This window comes from Scyliorhinus torazame, chromosome 14, assembly GCF_047496885.1.
Source record: "Scyliorhinus torazame isolate Kashiwa2021f chromosome 14, sScyTor2.1, whole genome shotgun sequence".
Taxonomy (NCBI): Eukaryota; Metazoa; Chordata; class Chondrichthyes; order Carcharhiniformes; family Scyliorhinidae; genus Scyliorhinus; species Scyliorhinus torazame.
Window position 1 is genome coordinate 14370761 of NC_092720.1, and position 15462 is coordinate 14386222.

The window sequence follows — 15462 nt, forward strand, 5'->3', positions numbered from 1 at the left end:
ACTGTCACTGTGATTTGGTTATCGGTATTCACTGTCGCTGTGATTTGGTTATCGGTGTTCACTGTCGCTGTGATTGCGTTATCGGGGTTCACTGTGATTAGGTTATCGGGGTTCACTGTCACTGTGATTTGGTTATCGGGATTCACTATCGCTGTGATTGGGTTAACGGTGTTCACTGTCGTTGTGATTGGGTTATCGGGGTTCACTGTCACGGACTGGTTTATCGGGGTGCACTGTCTCGGTGATTGGATTATCGGGGTTCACTGTCACTGTGATTGGGTTATCAGGGTTCACTGTCGCTGTGATTGGGTTATCGGGGTTCACTGTCACTGTGATTGGGTTATCGGGGTTCACTGTCACTATGATTGGGTTATCAGGATTCACTGTCGCTGTGATTGGGTTATCGGGGTTCACTGTCGCTGTGATTGGGTTATCGGGGTTCACTGTCACTATGATTGGGTTATCAGGATTCACTGTCGCTGTGATTGGGTTATCAGGGTTCACTGTCGCTGTGATTGGGTTATCGGGGTTCACTGTCACTATGATTGGGTTATCAGGATTCACTGTCGCTGTGATTGGGTTATCGGGGTTCACTGTCAGTGACTGGTTTATCGGGGTTCACTGTCTCGGTGATTGTGTTATCGGGGTTCACTGTCACAGTGATTGTGTTATCGGGGTTCTCTGTCACTGTGATTTGGTTATCGGGATTCACTGTTGCTGTGATTGGGTTATCGGGGTTCACTGTCGCTGTGATTGGGTTATCGGGCTCCACTGTCACTGTGATTGAGTTATCGGGGTTCACTGTCGCTGTGATTGGTTTATCGGGGATCACTGTCATTGTGATTGTGTTATCGGGCTCCACTGTCACTGTGATTGAGTTATCGGGGTTCACTGTCTCTGTGACTGTGTTATCGAGGTTCACTGTCGCTGTGATTGGGTTATCAGGGTTCATTGTCGCTGTGATTGGGTTCTCGGGGTTCACTGTCGCTGTGATTGTGTTATCGGGGTTCACTGTCGCAGTGATTGGGTTATCGGTGTTTTTTGGCGCTGTGATTGGGTTATCGGGGTTCACCGCCGCTGTGATTGGGTTATCGATGTTCACTGACGCTGTGATTGGGTTACCGGGGGTCGTTGTCACTGTGATTGTGTTATCGGAGTTCACTGTCGCTGTGATTGGGTTATCGATGTTCACTGACGCTGTGATTGGGTTATCGGGGTTCACTGCCGCTGTGAATGGGTTATCGGGGTTCACTGCCGCTGTGATTGGGTTATCGGGGTTCACTGTCGCTGTGATTGGGTTATCGATGTTCACTGCCGCTGTGATTGGGTTACCTGGGTTCACTGCCGCTGTGATTGGGTTATCGGGGTTCACTGCCGCTGTGATTGGGTTATCGGGGTTCACTGCCGCTGTGATTGGGTTATCGGGGTTCACTGCCGCTCTGATTGGGTTATCGGGGTTCACTGCCGCTGTGATTGGGTTATCGGGGTTCACTGCCGCTGTGATTGGTTTAACGGGGTTCACTGCCGCTGTGATTGTGTTATCGGGGTTCACTGTCGCTGTGATAGGGTTATCGGGGTTCACAGTCGCTGTGATAGGGTTATCGGGGTTTGCTGCCGCTGTGATTGGGTTATCGGGGTTCACTGCCGCTGTGATTGGGTTATCGGGGTTCACTGTCGCTGTGATTGGGTTATCGGGGTTCGCTGTCGCTGTGATTGGGTTATCGGGGTTCGCTGTCGCTGTGATTGGGTTATCGGGGTTCACTGCCGCTGTGATTGGATTATCGGGGTTCACTGTCGCTGTAATTGTGTTATCGGGGTTCACTGCCGCTGTGATTGGGTTATCGATGTTCACTGCCGCTGTGATTGGGTTATCGGGGTTCACTGCCGCTGTGATTGGGTTATCGGGGTTCGCTGTCGCTGTGATTGGGTTATCGGGGTTCGCTGTCGCTGTGATTGGGTTATCGGGGTTCACTGCCGCTGTGATTGGATTATCGGGGTTCACTGTCGCTGTAATTGTGTTATCGGGGTTCACTGCCGCTGTGATTGGGTTATCGATGTTCACTGCCGCTGTGATTGGGTTATCGGGGTTCACTGCCGCTGTGATTGGGTTATCGGGGTTCACTGTCGCTGTGATTGGTGGAACTGGCACCTGCTGCTTTTTTCCTTGAATCCATTGGACCAGGCTGCAACCCACCCGGTCAGATCCTGGAAAAGTTCCTGCTCTGCTTTTCCCATTTAACGTTCTGGATCAATTTCAAGGACTTGAAAGTGCCGGAGAGGAAAATTCCTTCTGCCTGAATTGAGCTGGATTTTCAAATGCAGGAATCTGCTTCACCCAGATCACCTGGACTTGGGTAAGGAGGGGAGTGTGTCGATAGTGATGCACAAGGGATAACAGCATTGTGGGCCATGCTGGCTGGGGCTCTTCCTTGCACCTCATTGTCTTAACTTCATATATCTCCTCGCTCCTGGCTCGCCTGGTTCAGAGAGAGTGCTGGTGACGTTTCTGTTGACAGCTCAGAATTTTCTTCGCTTTTTCCATTAAAACCTCTCTCGCGCTCGGTGAGTTTTCAGTCCACTTGATCCATTCTGTGATCTTCGACTGCCCTTAAAAGTATTTGCTTTGAAACTCCGTCAGGGACCCAGATGTATGTGAGCCGGATGCATTTAGCTTGACCGCCTTGTCAAAGACTCCCTGCCGTTTGGATGGTGTTGCTTGCTGGAGCTGAATGACTGAGTTATCAGCTGTCATATGTCCGGCAGAGGACGTCAACCCCACAATGGTCGAGCCATGCTCCTGGAGCTGAATGAAGTCGCATTCATTAATCTAGAGTGTTGACAAGGCTGGAGATTTCTCCAAAAGCCTTGCCGAAGGAAATCAATGGCTGGGATCTCGTGAGTGGAATGAATGATCATTCCCGCATTCAGGAACGAGGGCACACACATACGACTCGTCCTGAAACCTGAGGAGGGGAGTTTAGAAAGATTCTGCAGACGTACCTGAGATTTGTGTTCCAGGATGGTGCCTCCGTGCCCAAGGTGCATTAACCAGCTTCCTTCTAGCCCTGCGGAAACATCCTCCAAATGTCCAAGAGCTTTGTGATCATTAGCAGACGGAGGGCTCGATTCTCCGAAATGGAGACGAAGTGTTCGCCCCGTCGTGAACGCCGTCGCGTTCCACGACGGCACGAAACGGACGCGGGGGCGATCGATTCTGTCCCCCACAGGGGGGCCAGCACGGCGCTGGAGCGGTTCACGCCGCTCCAGTCTCCCTTCCCGGCGCCAACTGGGCTCCGCGCCAACCCGCGCGTGCGCGGGGGACTTCTTCAACGCTCCGGCCCCGACGCAACATGGCGCGGGGGTTCAGGGGCCGGCCGCACAACAAAGTAGGCCCGGGGTGGGGGGGGGGAGTGACCGGCCCGCCGATCGGTGAGATCCGATCGCGGGCCAGGCCCCACGGAGGCCCCCCCCCCCCCCGGGTGAAGGAGCACTTTTCCCCGACCCACAGGCTGCCCCCCGACCCTTCGCGCAGAGTTCCCGCCGGCAGCGACCTGGGGTGAACGGCGCCGGCGGGTCTCTGCCGTTTACCCGCGGCCGCTCGGCCCATCCAGGCCGGAGAATCGGCGGCCCCGCCTCGTACAGCGACCGGCGCAGCGCCAAACACGCCGGCGCAAATGGCGCCGATTCTCCGCACCCCGGAGATTGGCGGGGCGGCGGGGCACGGTTGCGGCGATTCTCCGCACCCCGGAGATTGGCGGTGCGGCGGGCACGGTTGCGGCGATTCTCCGCACCCCGGAGATTGGCGGTGCGGCGGGGCACGGTTGCGGCGATTCTCCGCACCCCGGAGATTGGCGGGGCGGCGGGGCACGGTTGCGGCGATTCTCCGCACCCCGGAGATTGGCGGTGCGGCGGGCACGGTTGCGGCGATTCACCGCACCCCGGAGATTGGTGGTGCGGCGGGGCACGGTTGCGGCGATTCTCCGCACCCCGGAGATTGGCGGTGCGGCGGGGCACGGTTGCGGCGATTCTCCGCACCCCGGAGATTGGCGGTGCGGCGGGGCACGGTTGCGGAGATTCTCCGCACCCCGGAGATTGGCGGGGCGGCGGGGCACGGTTGCGGCGATTCTCCGCACCCCGGAGATTGGCGGTGCGGCGGGGCACGGTTGCGGCGATTCTCCGCACCCCGGAGATTGGCGGTGTGGCGGGGCACGGTTGCGGCGATTCTCCGCACCCCGGAGATTGGCGGGGCGGCGGGGCACGGTTGCGGCGATTCTCCGCACCCCGGAGATTGGCGGTGCGGCGGGGCACGGTTGCGGCGATTCTCCGCACCCCGGAGATTGGCGGGGCGGCGGGGCATGGTTGCGGCGATTCTCCGCACCCCGGAGATTGGCGGTGCGGCGGGGCACGGTTGCGGCGATTCTCCGCACCCCGGAGATTGGCGGGGCGGCGGGGCACGGTTACGGCGATTCTCCGCACCTCGGAGATTGGCGGTGCGGCGGGGCACGGTTGCGGCGATTCTCCGCACCCCGGAGATTGGCGGTGCGGCGGGCACGGTTGCGGCGATTCTCCGCACCTCGGAGATTGGTGGGGCGGCGGGCACGGTTGCGGCGATTCTCCGCACCCCGGAGATTGGCAGGGCGGCGGGGGGGGCATGGTTGCGGCGATTCTCCGGCCCGGCGCAGGTCTCGGAGAATCGCGCCGCTCGTGATTCATTTATTTTCAAATGGCCAGGACCTCTTCTGAAATATGAACTTGATGAGAGTATTGTGTTCAATTTTGTGCAACACACGCTAAGAAAAACATCACGCCCTTGGAGAGGGTGCAGAGCGGATTAACTAGATTGGCACCAAGAATAAAGGTGAGGAGAGACCAGAGTAGCTGGAATTGATCTGCCGATAACTGGAAGAATCATCAGGGGCTGGATTCTCCATTATTGGGACCATGTCCCCCACGCCAGTGTCAAAACGGTGGAGTTTTACTCCTGAAAATCCGGGATCAAAGGGACACGAATTTGCAGCCCTGCAGGGGGCTATCAGGGACCCGGATTAGATCTCGCAGCTTTCGCAGCGGATACGGCCCCCGCACGTCCGGGTCTGAGGCCGCGTATGCGCATGGCGGCGGCCTCAAGCTGTGCTCCATGGCATACTCAGACCGTGGAGCTAGATCCACAAAAGAGACCCCCACCCCCATCAGCCACGTGTCCGACCCTCAAGCCGTACAAACCGGTCTCCGATCCGCCCGCCTCCGACCAGGGCGGCCGCGGACTGAGTCCGCAGGCGCCACACGAGTGTCCTGACCAGCTGGAGCACATTAGTTTCACGCCATCAGGGACTTCGGTGGGTCGGGGGCAGAGAATGGCTGAGCGGGCCTCTGGCAATGGCCCCAGGCGGCGCGGCGCACTCCGCGGTCATGCCGATTTTCAGTTCCCTGGAGAATCGACGAAACGGCGCCGGGCCCGATTACGCCGTGAAAGTGGATCCTCCGCCCCCGCGCCGGTGGCAATTTTGGCATGGAGGCGGAGAATCCAGCCCGAGGCCTGTCAGTCGCGTGTTCCTCGGCGGCCAGCTGCTCTCTAGTGGCGAGATTGTCTGCTCCCGCTGCTGTCAATGGGAATTTCCATTAAAGTCACCCCGTGCCGCCGGCAAAGCGGTGAGAATTCCGGCCAACATGAGATTCAATCGAGGTGTTCAGAATGATGAGGTAGATGGGGATAACCTGGAGGCGGAGTCACCAGAGGACAGCGGGCGCGATTCTCCACTCCCACGCCGGTTGGGAGAATCGCCTGGGCCGTCGAAATTTCCAGGGACGCCGGTCCGACGCCCTCCCGCGATTCTCCCAAGCGGCGGGAATGGGCCGGTCGAGTTTCGCAGGCCGGAGAATCGCCGGAGATACTCAAAATGGTGATTCTCCGGCACCCCCGCGATTCTGAGGCCCGGATGGGCCGAGCGGCCAGGCCAAAACGGCGGGTTCCCCCGGCGCCGTCCACACCTGGTCGCTACTGTCGTGGGCGGTGCGTGAACGCTGGGGGGGCGGCCTGACGGGGGGCGAGGGGGGATCCTGCACCGGGCTTCACCTGGAATGTGGGGTGGCCCGCGATCGGTGCCCACCGATCATCAGGCCGTCCTCTCTGAAGGAGGACCTCCTTCCTTCTGCGGCCCCGCACGATCCGTTCCCCATCTTCTTGCGGGGCGGACTTAGAGAGGACGGCAACCACGCATGCGCGGATGACGTCCGTTATGCGGCGCTGCTTTTACGCGGGCGACAAGGCCTGACGCGGCCCCGATACTGGCCCATTGTCAGGGCCTGAATCGGTCGGGACCGGGGCTGTTCCGCGCCGTCGTGAACCTCGACGGCGTTCACGACGGAGCGGCCACTTCGGCGCGGGAGTGGAGAATCCCGCCCAATGTTTATGATATTTGGCACAGAGGAGAGATGGGAGATTGGTTTAGTGTCGGGTGTCGTTGTGATCGGGAATGCACGGCCTGTAAGCAGATTCAATAGGACCTTTCAACATCTTTGGAATTGGATAGAAACTGGAATAAGACAAACTTGCAGGGAAAGTGGGACTAATCAGGGAAAGTGGGACTAACTCTTTCAAAGAGTCAGCACAGGTGCAATGTGTTGAATTGCCTTCTTCTGGGTTGTGTTATTTTACGATTCCAAATTAGGCCAATTGCAGTCCAGCCAAAGGCAACGTATTGGCCGCAGAAAATTAAAATTTAATTTGAATGTGTCAATAATTGAGCGAACAACCAATCATCTTTCTTCAGCCAGACGGACTCCAAACAGAAAATGCTAGAAACACTCAGCCGGTCGGCCAATATTTGCTGCAGTGAGAAACGGCGTCCCCTGTTGGTGGCCGCTGGCTTTTCATCAGAACATTCATCTTCCTCCCTCCCCTACCTCTCCCGCCTTCTCCAGCCCCCACAACCCTCAGCGATCTCTGCATTCCACGCATTCTGGCTTCCTCATTTTTAAATGTTCTACCATTGGGAGCCAAGCCTTCAGTGAGCTGAGCATAAGGTCTGGAATCCCGTCCCGAATCCTCTTGGCCTCCCTCTGCTCTTTTAAGATGTTCCTTCAAGCTTTGGCCAAGCCTTTATTCACCTGCCCAATTATCCCCTTATGTTGTTTGGTGTCAAACTTTGCTTTAGAACGTCCCGGTGAAGCACTTTGGGACATTTTACGATGCTGAAGGCACCATATAAACACAAAATGTTTTTTATACAGTGCTGACACCGGCAGAATAGGTCGAGTTGCCTCTTCCTCTGCTTTATAATTTTCAGATTCCACGTTCAGTTCTGTAGCACAATCAATCACTCACGAGACGAGATGAGAAGGAGTCGAACGATGGCTTTATTACACAGACTTGTTCCCCAGCAGCACAGTTACAGAATGCGGCTGCTGGGAGAACCCGGGCTCTTATACTCCGCCTTACTGGGTGGAGCCAGCAGGCGGCTGATCCAATCGGGATCCAGTGTCTATCCACCAATAGCCTCTCGGCATCACAGGGTACCTTAATACCCCTAATACATACCACCACAAGTACATCTCTCTAGTTTGAATTAAAATTTTATTAAGTCCAATGTCGAGGTTCAGGCACAGCGGTTTCACGTGGGCAGCACTGTAGCACTGTTGCTTCACAGCTCCAGTGTCCCAGGTTTGATTCCCGGCTTGGGTCAGTGTCTGTGCGGAGTCTGCATGTTCTCTCCGTGTCAGCGTGGGTTTCCTCCGGGTGCTCCGGTTTCCTCCCACAAGTCCTGAAAGACGTGCTTGTTAGGTGAATTGGACATTCTGAATTCTCCCTCTGTGTACCCAAACAGGTGCCGGAATGTGGCGACTAGGGGCTTTTCACAGTAACTTCATTGCAGTGTTAATATAAACCTACTCGTGACAATAAAAGATTATTATTAATACAATCTGTCAGATCAAGCGCTCCAAGTAGATTGGGCGGGGTACAAAACTGCCGTCCCATCCGAGCCTTTTACAATTGATGCCAAAGATGGGAAGAACTTCATTCAAAAGCCATGAAGTTTGAAGGTGCAGCCGAGCTGAAATGATCGTTTCCTTAACTTTCTTAATGAAAATTCAGTGTTAAAGTCGCTGCCCTTTTCCTCCGGAACAGTCACATCCGCCATTTCAGTGCAAGCAGTTGTCTGTTACTCTGACACATCAGCTGTGCGCAGTCTTCTGTCATCATCCTACTGACGAACAATCTGCTTAATCTGAGCGAGCAGCACAGCCTGCACTTGTTTTGCACATTGCGGTATCACTACAAGTCTTCTCTTAAGAAATCAATCCCAATAGTCTCGTCAGACTTACTCCGTCTCATTCTAGGGACAGATAGACTTGTGCACTGTATGTTCTGTGTTCTGTGTGTGTCAACCTCTGTTCTCTGGGTATTGTGGTTACTGCTATAATGTAGGAAACAAGGCACCCAGTTTGCACACAGTAGCAGTGAAGCCAATGACTAGATAACCTGTGTTATTGATGTTGTTTGAGGGATAAGTATTGGTCCCAAGGCACAGGGAGACGCCCCCTGCTCTTCACCAAATGGGTGGGCATGGAATTTTTTTATGTCCACCACCGAGAGCAGACAGGGTCTCCATTTCATCTCCCATTCCATAGGACAGCATCTCTGACAGTGCTGCACTCACTCAGTACTGTATTGGATGTCAGCATGGATTAATTGATCTGGTCTCCAAAACGAGGATCGGCGATTGATTTGTATTCCAGCGATCCCTTGTGGCATGACGGGGCCTCCGTGGATCAAAAGAGTTTCTTTGGCTCTTTTTTAAAAAAGTAATTCACTGGGATGTGCATGTCGTTGGCTGGGCCAGTATTTAATGCCCGTCCCTTTCAGAAGTTGGTGGTGAGATGCTTTCTTGGACCACTGAGGTCCGTGAGGTGTAGGTGCAACCACAGTGCTGTTAGGGAATGAGTTGCAGGATCTTGACCCAGTGATTGTGAAGGAACGGCCGATACATTTCCAAGTCAGGATGGTGAGTGACTTGGAGAGGACCCTCCAGCTGGTGGGGTTCCCCTTATCCTTCTAGATGGTAGTGGTCCTGGGTTTGGAAGGCGCTGCCTGAGGAACCTTGGTGAGTTCTTGTAGATGGTACGCACGGCGGTGGAGGGATTGAATGTTTGTGGGAGGGGTAGCAATCAAGCGGGCTGTTTTATCTTGGATATTGTCGAGTAATGTTTGAGCTGCACTCATCGAGGCAAGTGGAGAGTATTCCATCACACTCCTGACTTGTGCCTTGTCGATGGTGGACAGGCTTTGGGGAGTCAGGGGGTGAATTACCCGCTGCAGGATTCCTTGCCTTTGACCTGGCCTGGCAGCCATAGTATTTATATTGAGTTTCTTATCAATGGTAACTCCCCAGGACATTGACAGTGTGAGATTCAGTGATAGTGATGCCATTGAATGTCAAGGCATGATGGTTGGATCCTCTCTTGTTAGAGATGGTCATTCCCTGTTGCAGTGCAGTTCTGCAGCGGCCCTTCTACTTTCAGAAGAAACAGTTATCACTAAAATGGTTTGGGTGGTGATTCCGTTCTGTTGAAATTACAAATTTTTCTTCACTGTTCGTCTATTCTGTAAAATTCCAGCTCCTGTTCCTGCTGCTCTTTTCTAAATGCTTAAAAAAAATCTTAATGATATTCTTTGATGCAAATCTGAAATGTTCTTTTCTGCATTCCGAGTCAATGTTCATTACACAGCAGATCACCAACTCCAATATTCCTCTTTCCCAGTGTCCTGCCTTTTGAATTAATCTCATTGAGTTAGAGTTTTGAAGCAAACAGGTATCATTTTTGGGGGTGTTCTATAAACCTTAAAATAGTAAGAAAAGGACGAAGGAAGAAATCTCCAGGTAAATCACAGAGGTGTACAACAGTGTTAAACTGGTGATATTGGGGCATTTTAACTCCCCAAATATTGATTGGGATAATCTTAGAATGAAGCATAAAGGAGGGGAAGGAATTTCTAAAATGTGTCCAGGAGAATGTCCTTGCCAGTATGTTCTCGGTCCAACGAGAAAGGACGCATTGCCGAACCTGGTGCGGGGAACAAGGTCGGCCAAATGGACCAAGTGTCTGTGGGGCAATACTTGGGGAAGAGCGATCATAATATCATACAGTTCCCGATTAGTAATGGAGAAGAGCCAGGCACGGTTCAATATAGAAATTCTAAATCGGAAGAGGGCTAGCTTCAAAATTATCTAGCCAAGGTAAGATGGAACCAAAGACTGACAGGAAAAATAATGGGTTATCTTTAAGTCGGACATGTTTCAGGTGCAAGCAAAAGGTACATTCCAACAAAGGTGAAAGAAAGGGGAGCCAAAAGCCAGGGCCTCTTGGATACCAATGTAAATAGGGAATATGATGAAACAAGAAAAAGAGGGTGTATGATGCATGTCGCCTGAATTTTTTAAAATAAATTTTGAGTACTATTTCTTTTTTTTTCCAATTAAGGGGTCATTTAGTGCGGCCAATCCACCTACCCTGCACATCTTTGGCTTGTGGGGGTGATACCACGCACGCACGGGGGGGAATGAGCAAACACCACACGGACAGTGACCTGGGGCCGGGATTGAACCCAGGTCCTCGGCGCCGCGAAGCAGCAGTGCTAACCACTGCGCCACCGTGCCGCCCATGTCACCTGAATTCTTAGAACAAAAATCGGGCAAAATGGGGTTGTGAGGAGAAGGGGAAAATGAGACTGACACAAAGTGGGGAGATGGCCATGCCATGGTAGTTTCGCTCTGCTAATAATCCCGGGACCCAGGCTAACGACACCGGTTCAAGTCCCACGATGGCAATTGGTGGAATTTAAATTCAACGAATAAACGTGGAATATAAAGCTGGTCCCGGTAATGGTGAGGCTGAAAATATCATTGATTGTTGTAAAGACTCATGTCTTTCGGGAAGGAAATGTGTCATCCTTACCTGGGCCTGGCTTGGCGCAAACACCATCCTGACTTGGAATTGTATCACCATTGCTTTAATAATAACAGGAAAAGCTTGGATAAGCGCAGAAGGACTGGCGGCATCTGTGGAGCGACAAACCGAGTTAACGTTTTGAGTCGCTAGGCCTCTTCAGGACTGAAGAGGGGTGGGGATGTAATGGATTATTACCTTTCCCTTACTGTCTCTAAAGTACAGGGTAGAATTTCTAAATTTGGCAATGGTACCAAACTTGGAAGTGTGGCTCACAATGACCATGATACAATCGACAGCAAAGGGCTGAGACAGGTTGGCAGAATGGGCTGCCGAGTCAGGTGGAATTTAATAACATAGATGTGTGAGGTGAAGCATTTTGGCAGCCTGGCGAGGGAGCTACAATATACAGATAATCGACACAATTCCAAAGAGGGTTCAGGGCAGAGTGACCTGGGCATTCATGTGCAGAGATCTTGGAAAGCGACAGGACCTTTTGCAAGAGTAGTTAGCAAAGCAGTGGGATCTTGGGATTCAGAAATAAGACATATTGAGTACAAAAGCTGTCCGGTTCTATGCAAATCTGTACAAATTGGCCCGAGATAGATTATTGCATTGACTCTGGTCACATCAGTGAGGGCGTGAGGGTCCTTGAGAAGGTGCAGAGGAAGTTTTACCGGAATGGTTCTAGGGGTCAAAGATTTAAGCCGCAAGGTTAGGTTGAAAAAGCTGGGGCTATTCTTAATGTCGCAAAGGAGATTGAGAGAACACGGAGGGTGGGGTGGTAATATTGTCACTCGACCAATGATCCAGAGACATGCTCTGGGGACCCTGGTTCGAATCCCACCAGGGAGGATGGTGGAATTTGCATTCAATAAAAAATCTGGAATTAAAAGTCTAATGATGACCGTGAAACCATCGTCAATCGTCGTAAAAACCCATCTGGTTCACCAATCGCCTTTGGGAAGGAAATCTGCCGTCCTTACCCGGTCTGGCCTACACGTGACTTCAGACCCACAGCAATGTGGTTGACTCTGAAATGCCCCCGGAAATGCTCAGTTTAAGGACAATTCGGGGCACCCACACACCATAGATAATTTTTTAAAAAAATTGATACAATATTATAACTAGTTTAGATTTCTAAATTCATGTATGGACATGGACATCGCTGGCTAGGCCAGCATTTATTGCCCATCCCTAATTGCCCTGAAGAAGGTTGTGGAGAGCAGCCTTATCGAACCACTGCAGTCCCCGGGGTGTAGGTACACCCACTGTAGAACATAGAACATAGAACAATACAGCGCAGTACAGGCCCTTCGGCCCACGATGTTGCACCGAAACAAAAGCCATCTAACCTACACTATGCCATTATCATCCATATGTTTATCCAATAAACTTTTAAATGCCCTCAATGTTGGCGAGTTCACTACTGTAGCAGGTAGGGCATTCCACGGCCTCACTACTCTTTGCGTAAAGAACCTACCTCTGACCTCTGTCCTATATCTATTACAACCTGTGTTGTTAAGGAGTCCTTTGTACTATTGCCGGAGTATTGTCAGGGCTCAAGGCCTTTGCAGTATCCAGTGCCTTCAGCCGTTTCTTGATATCACGTGGAGTGAATTGAATTGGCTGAAGACTGACATCTGTGATGCTGGGGAGCTCCGGAGGAGACCGAGATGGATCATCCACTCGGCACTTCTGGCTGAAGATTGTTGCGAATACATCAGCCTTGTGTTTTGCACAGATGTGCTGGGGTTTGCACAGATGTGCTGGGTTCCTCCATCATTGAGGATGCGGACATTTGTGGAGCCTCCTCCTCCAGTGAGTTGTTTAATTGTCCACCTCCATTCATGGCTGGATGTTGGTTGTGGGATCGCTTGGCTCTGTCTATCACTTGCTGCTTATGCTGTTTGGCACGCAGCAGTCCTGTGTTGTAGCTTCACCAGGTTGACACCTCATTTTTAGGGTATGCCTGGTGCTGCTCCTGACATGCTCTCCTTGCCCCCTGGCTGGGTGGTAATGGTAGAGTGGGGGATATGCCGGGCCATGAGGTTGGAGTTTGTGGTTGAGTACAATTCTGCTCCTGCTGATGGCCCACAGCGCCTCATGGATGCCCAGTCTTGAGTGGTTGATCTGTTTGAAGTTTATCCCCTTTAGCACGGTGGTAGTGCCACACAACACAATGGAGGGTATCCTCAATGTGAAAAAAGGACTTCACCTCCAGGAGCACTGTGCGGTGGTCACTACTGCAGATACTGCCATGCACAGATGCAAGCAGGTTGGTATGGATGAGGTCAAGTATGTTTTTCCCTCTTGTTAGTTCCCTCACCGCCTGCTGCAGTCCCAGTCTAGCAGCTCTGTCCTTTAGGGCCCGGCCAGCTCGGTCTGTGGTGGTACCACCCAGCCACTCTTGGTGATGGCCATTGAAGTCACCCACCCAGAGTACATTGATAATCAACAGGAGGTTTCCTTGCCCATGTGTGACCTGGCACCATAAGAGTTCATCTGGCCCAGAGTCCATGATATACCCTTCTAGAGATACGGAGACCCAGTTCTAACAATTAAACTAATTGTGGAAAATTTCACTCTGCTCGTTGTATAGGTTCAGTCTATGTAGTTGGAATATAATGTCAGTGGTCTGAATCTCTATAGGCCAACAGAAGCTGCAGTGCTGATTAAAAAGTGCCTGGCAAGCCCATCCACACTGACCTGGAATTGGTTTTGATAGCAGAGTGAAGTTTGCAATAATGAACGATGGGAAATACTCCCTGAATCCATTAGGGGTTAAGCTGTCTGAACAAAATGACTGTTCTAAGAGTAATCAGTTTCTTTCTCTGGTGAATTTGAAGCTTTTAAACCTTTTTGCAGAATTTATAGGCACATTATAAATTTCACATTGAGGGAACAATGCTGAGGTGGTCTGTTTTGGTGTACAGCGTTACTGCAGTCTGGCCTGGTTACCCTCTGGATAAATTTAAATGCAATTTTAGAAAATGCACTGTAGCATGCTGAAATGTTTTTTTGATCTATGTCATATGGTGGGGAATGGAAAGCTGGTTTGTGTGTGGGAACAGCTGTCTCTAAATCCTTCTATCCATCTTACCAACACATGTCTCACCATATATATATATATATATATATATAAAACCAAACCTTATTCTTAACCTTTCTCCGTCACCAGCTCACTGAATAAGTGGTGACCCAACCATTTTTATTTTTGTAAATCACAGTACAGGACGGTACATTAGCTGATAAAACATCGAGAGGACAAATGTTCGGTTGTATCATTATTGCTGTCACATGCTGGATATTTTCTCTTATTTCTCTGTGTTTCTACTCGTCGCTTGCCCCTGTCTTGCTCTTTATCTCTGTTCCTGTCTGGCTTTCTGTTTCTGTCTGGCTGTTTGTATCCTTGTGGTGTAAGGCATTGGCCAGATCTGACCTGCAGTACCGCGCACAGGCTGACAGTGCACTGACCCGTGACCTCTCTGTCTTTGTGCACCCAGAGTGAGCAATAAAGGTAGTGCTGAGGGTGCTTTGTGGTGAGAAGTTTAAATAGGTGTGAGTTTTTTTTTAAAAAACCAGGAAGCCAGGATCAAGCCATCTTTTGACCCAGGTGTTAAAATATTACATCATCTCACAAATTCTTTATACGGTCAGTGCAAACTGATTCTTCAGTGGACAATCAGTTACAGCTGCTCCGTGCAGTCAGACACTGAAATATCTCAGTAGTAAGCAACTTAACAAAGGATTAATGAATTTTGGACAGAAAGGTTCTTTATTTAAAGGGATATATGGTGCCAGGCCTTCGTGGGGGTCCACCTGGAGTAACTGTGAGCAGTTCTGGGCACCACATTATGGACGGGATATATTGGCCTTGGAGGGAGTGGTGGGTAAATTTACCAGAATTATACCAGGACTTCATGGGTTAAATTACAAGGAGCGATTACACAAACTGGGGCCTTATTCCCTGGAATTTAAAAGGTTAAGGGTGCTTTGAGTGACGTTTTCAAGCTTTGTTCTTTGTTGTTCTTTGCTAAGGAAACTGATAGGGTCGATAAAGAGAAATTATTTCTGGTGGTTGGGGAGTCTAGGATGATTCCAAAAAATAGAACGTTCAGCAGTGACGTCCCACACACAAAAGGTGATAAAAGTTTGGAAATCTCTCGGACGCTTAGTCATTTATTAATTTTAAATTTGATACTGGCAGATTGTTAGCCAGAGTATTAAGGGATAAGGAGCGAAGGGAAGTGTGTGGAATAAGGTCCTGGTTCGGGCATGATCATTGATTGAATGGTGGCAGAACAGGCTCGGGGTGTGGGGCTAAATTGCCTCCTCATGCCCCTCAGTTCCTAGTGCAAAGGTTCGGGATTGACATATGGGTAAGGAAGACGCGGGTTGAACCTCGCGACCTTTCCTGACTCCGCCTCTGCCTGCGTATGAACTCTTTGTCAACTTTCTTGTTTGTGCGAAGGTGGCCGGTGTGCATGTTTTGCTTGCAAACCGTTACAAACCGCT

At 51.3% G+C, this 15462-nt stretch overlaps 1 protein-coding gene across 3 annotated transcripts in view; it reads left to right on the plus strand.

The window, feature by feature from the left end:
- Window positions 1-15462, plus strand: part of LOC140389533 (fibroblast growth factor 12) — a 401431-nt gene that overhangs the window by 218666 nt on the left and 167303 nt on the right. The window lies entirely within an intron of this gene.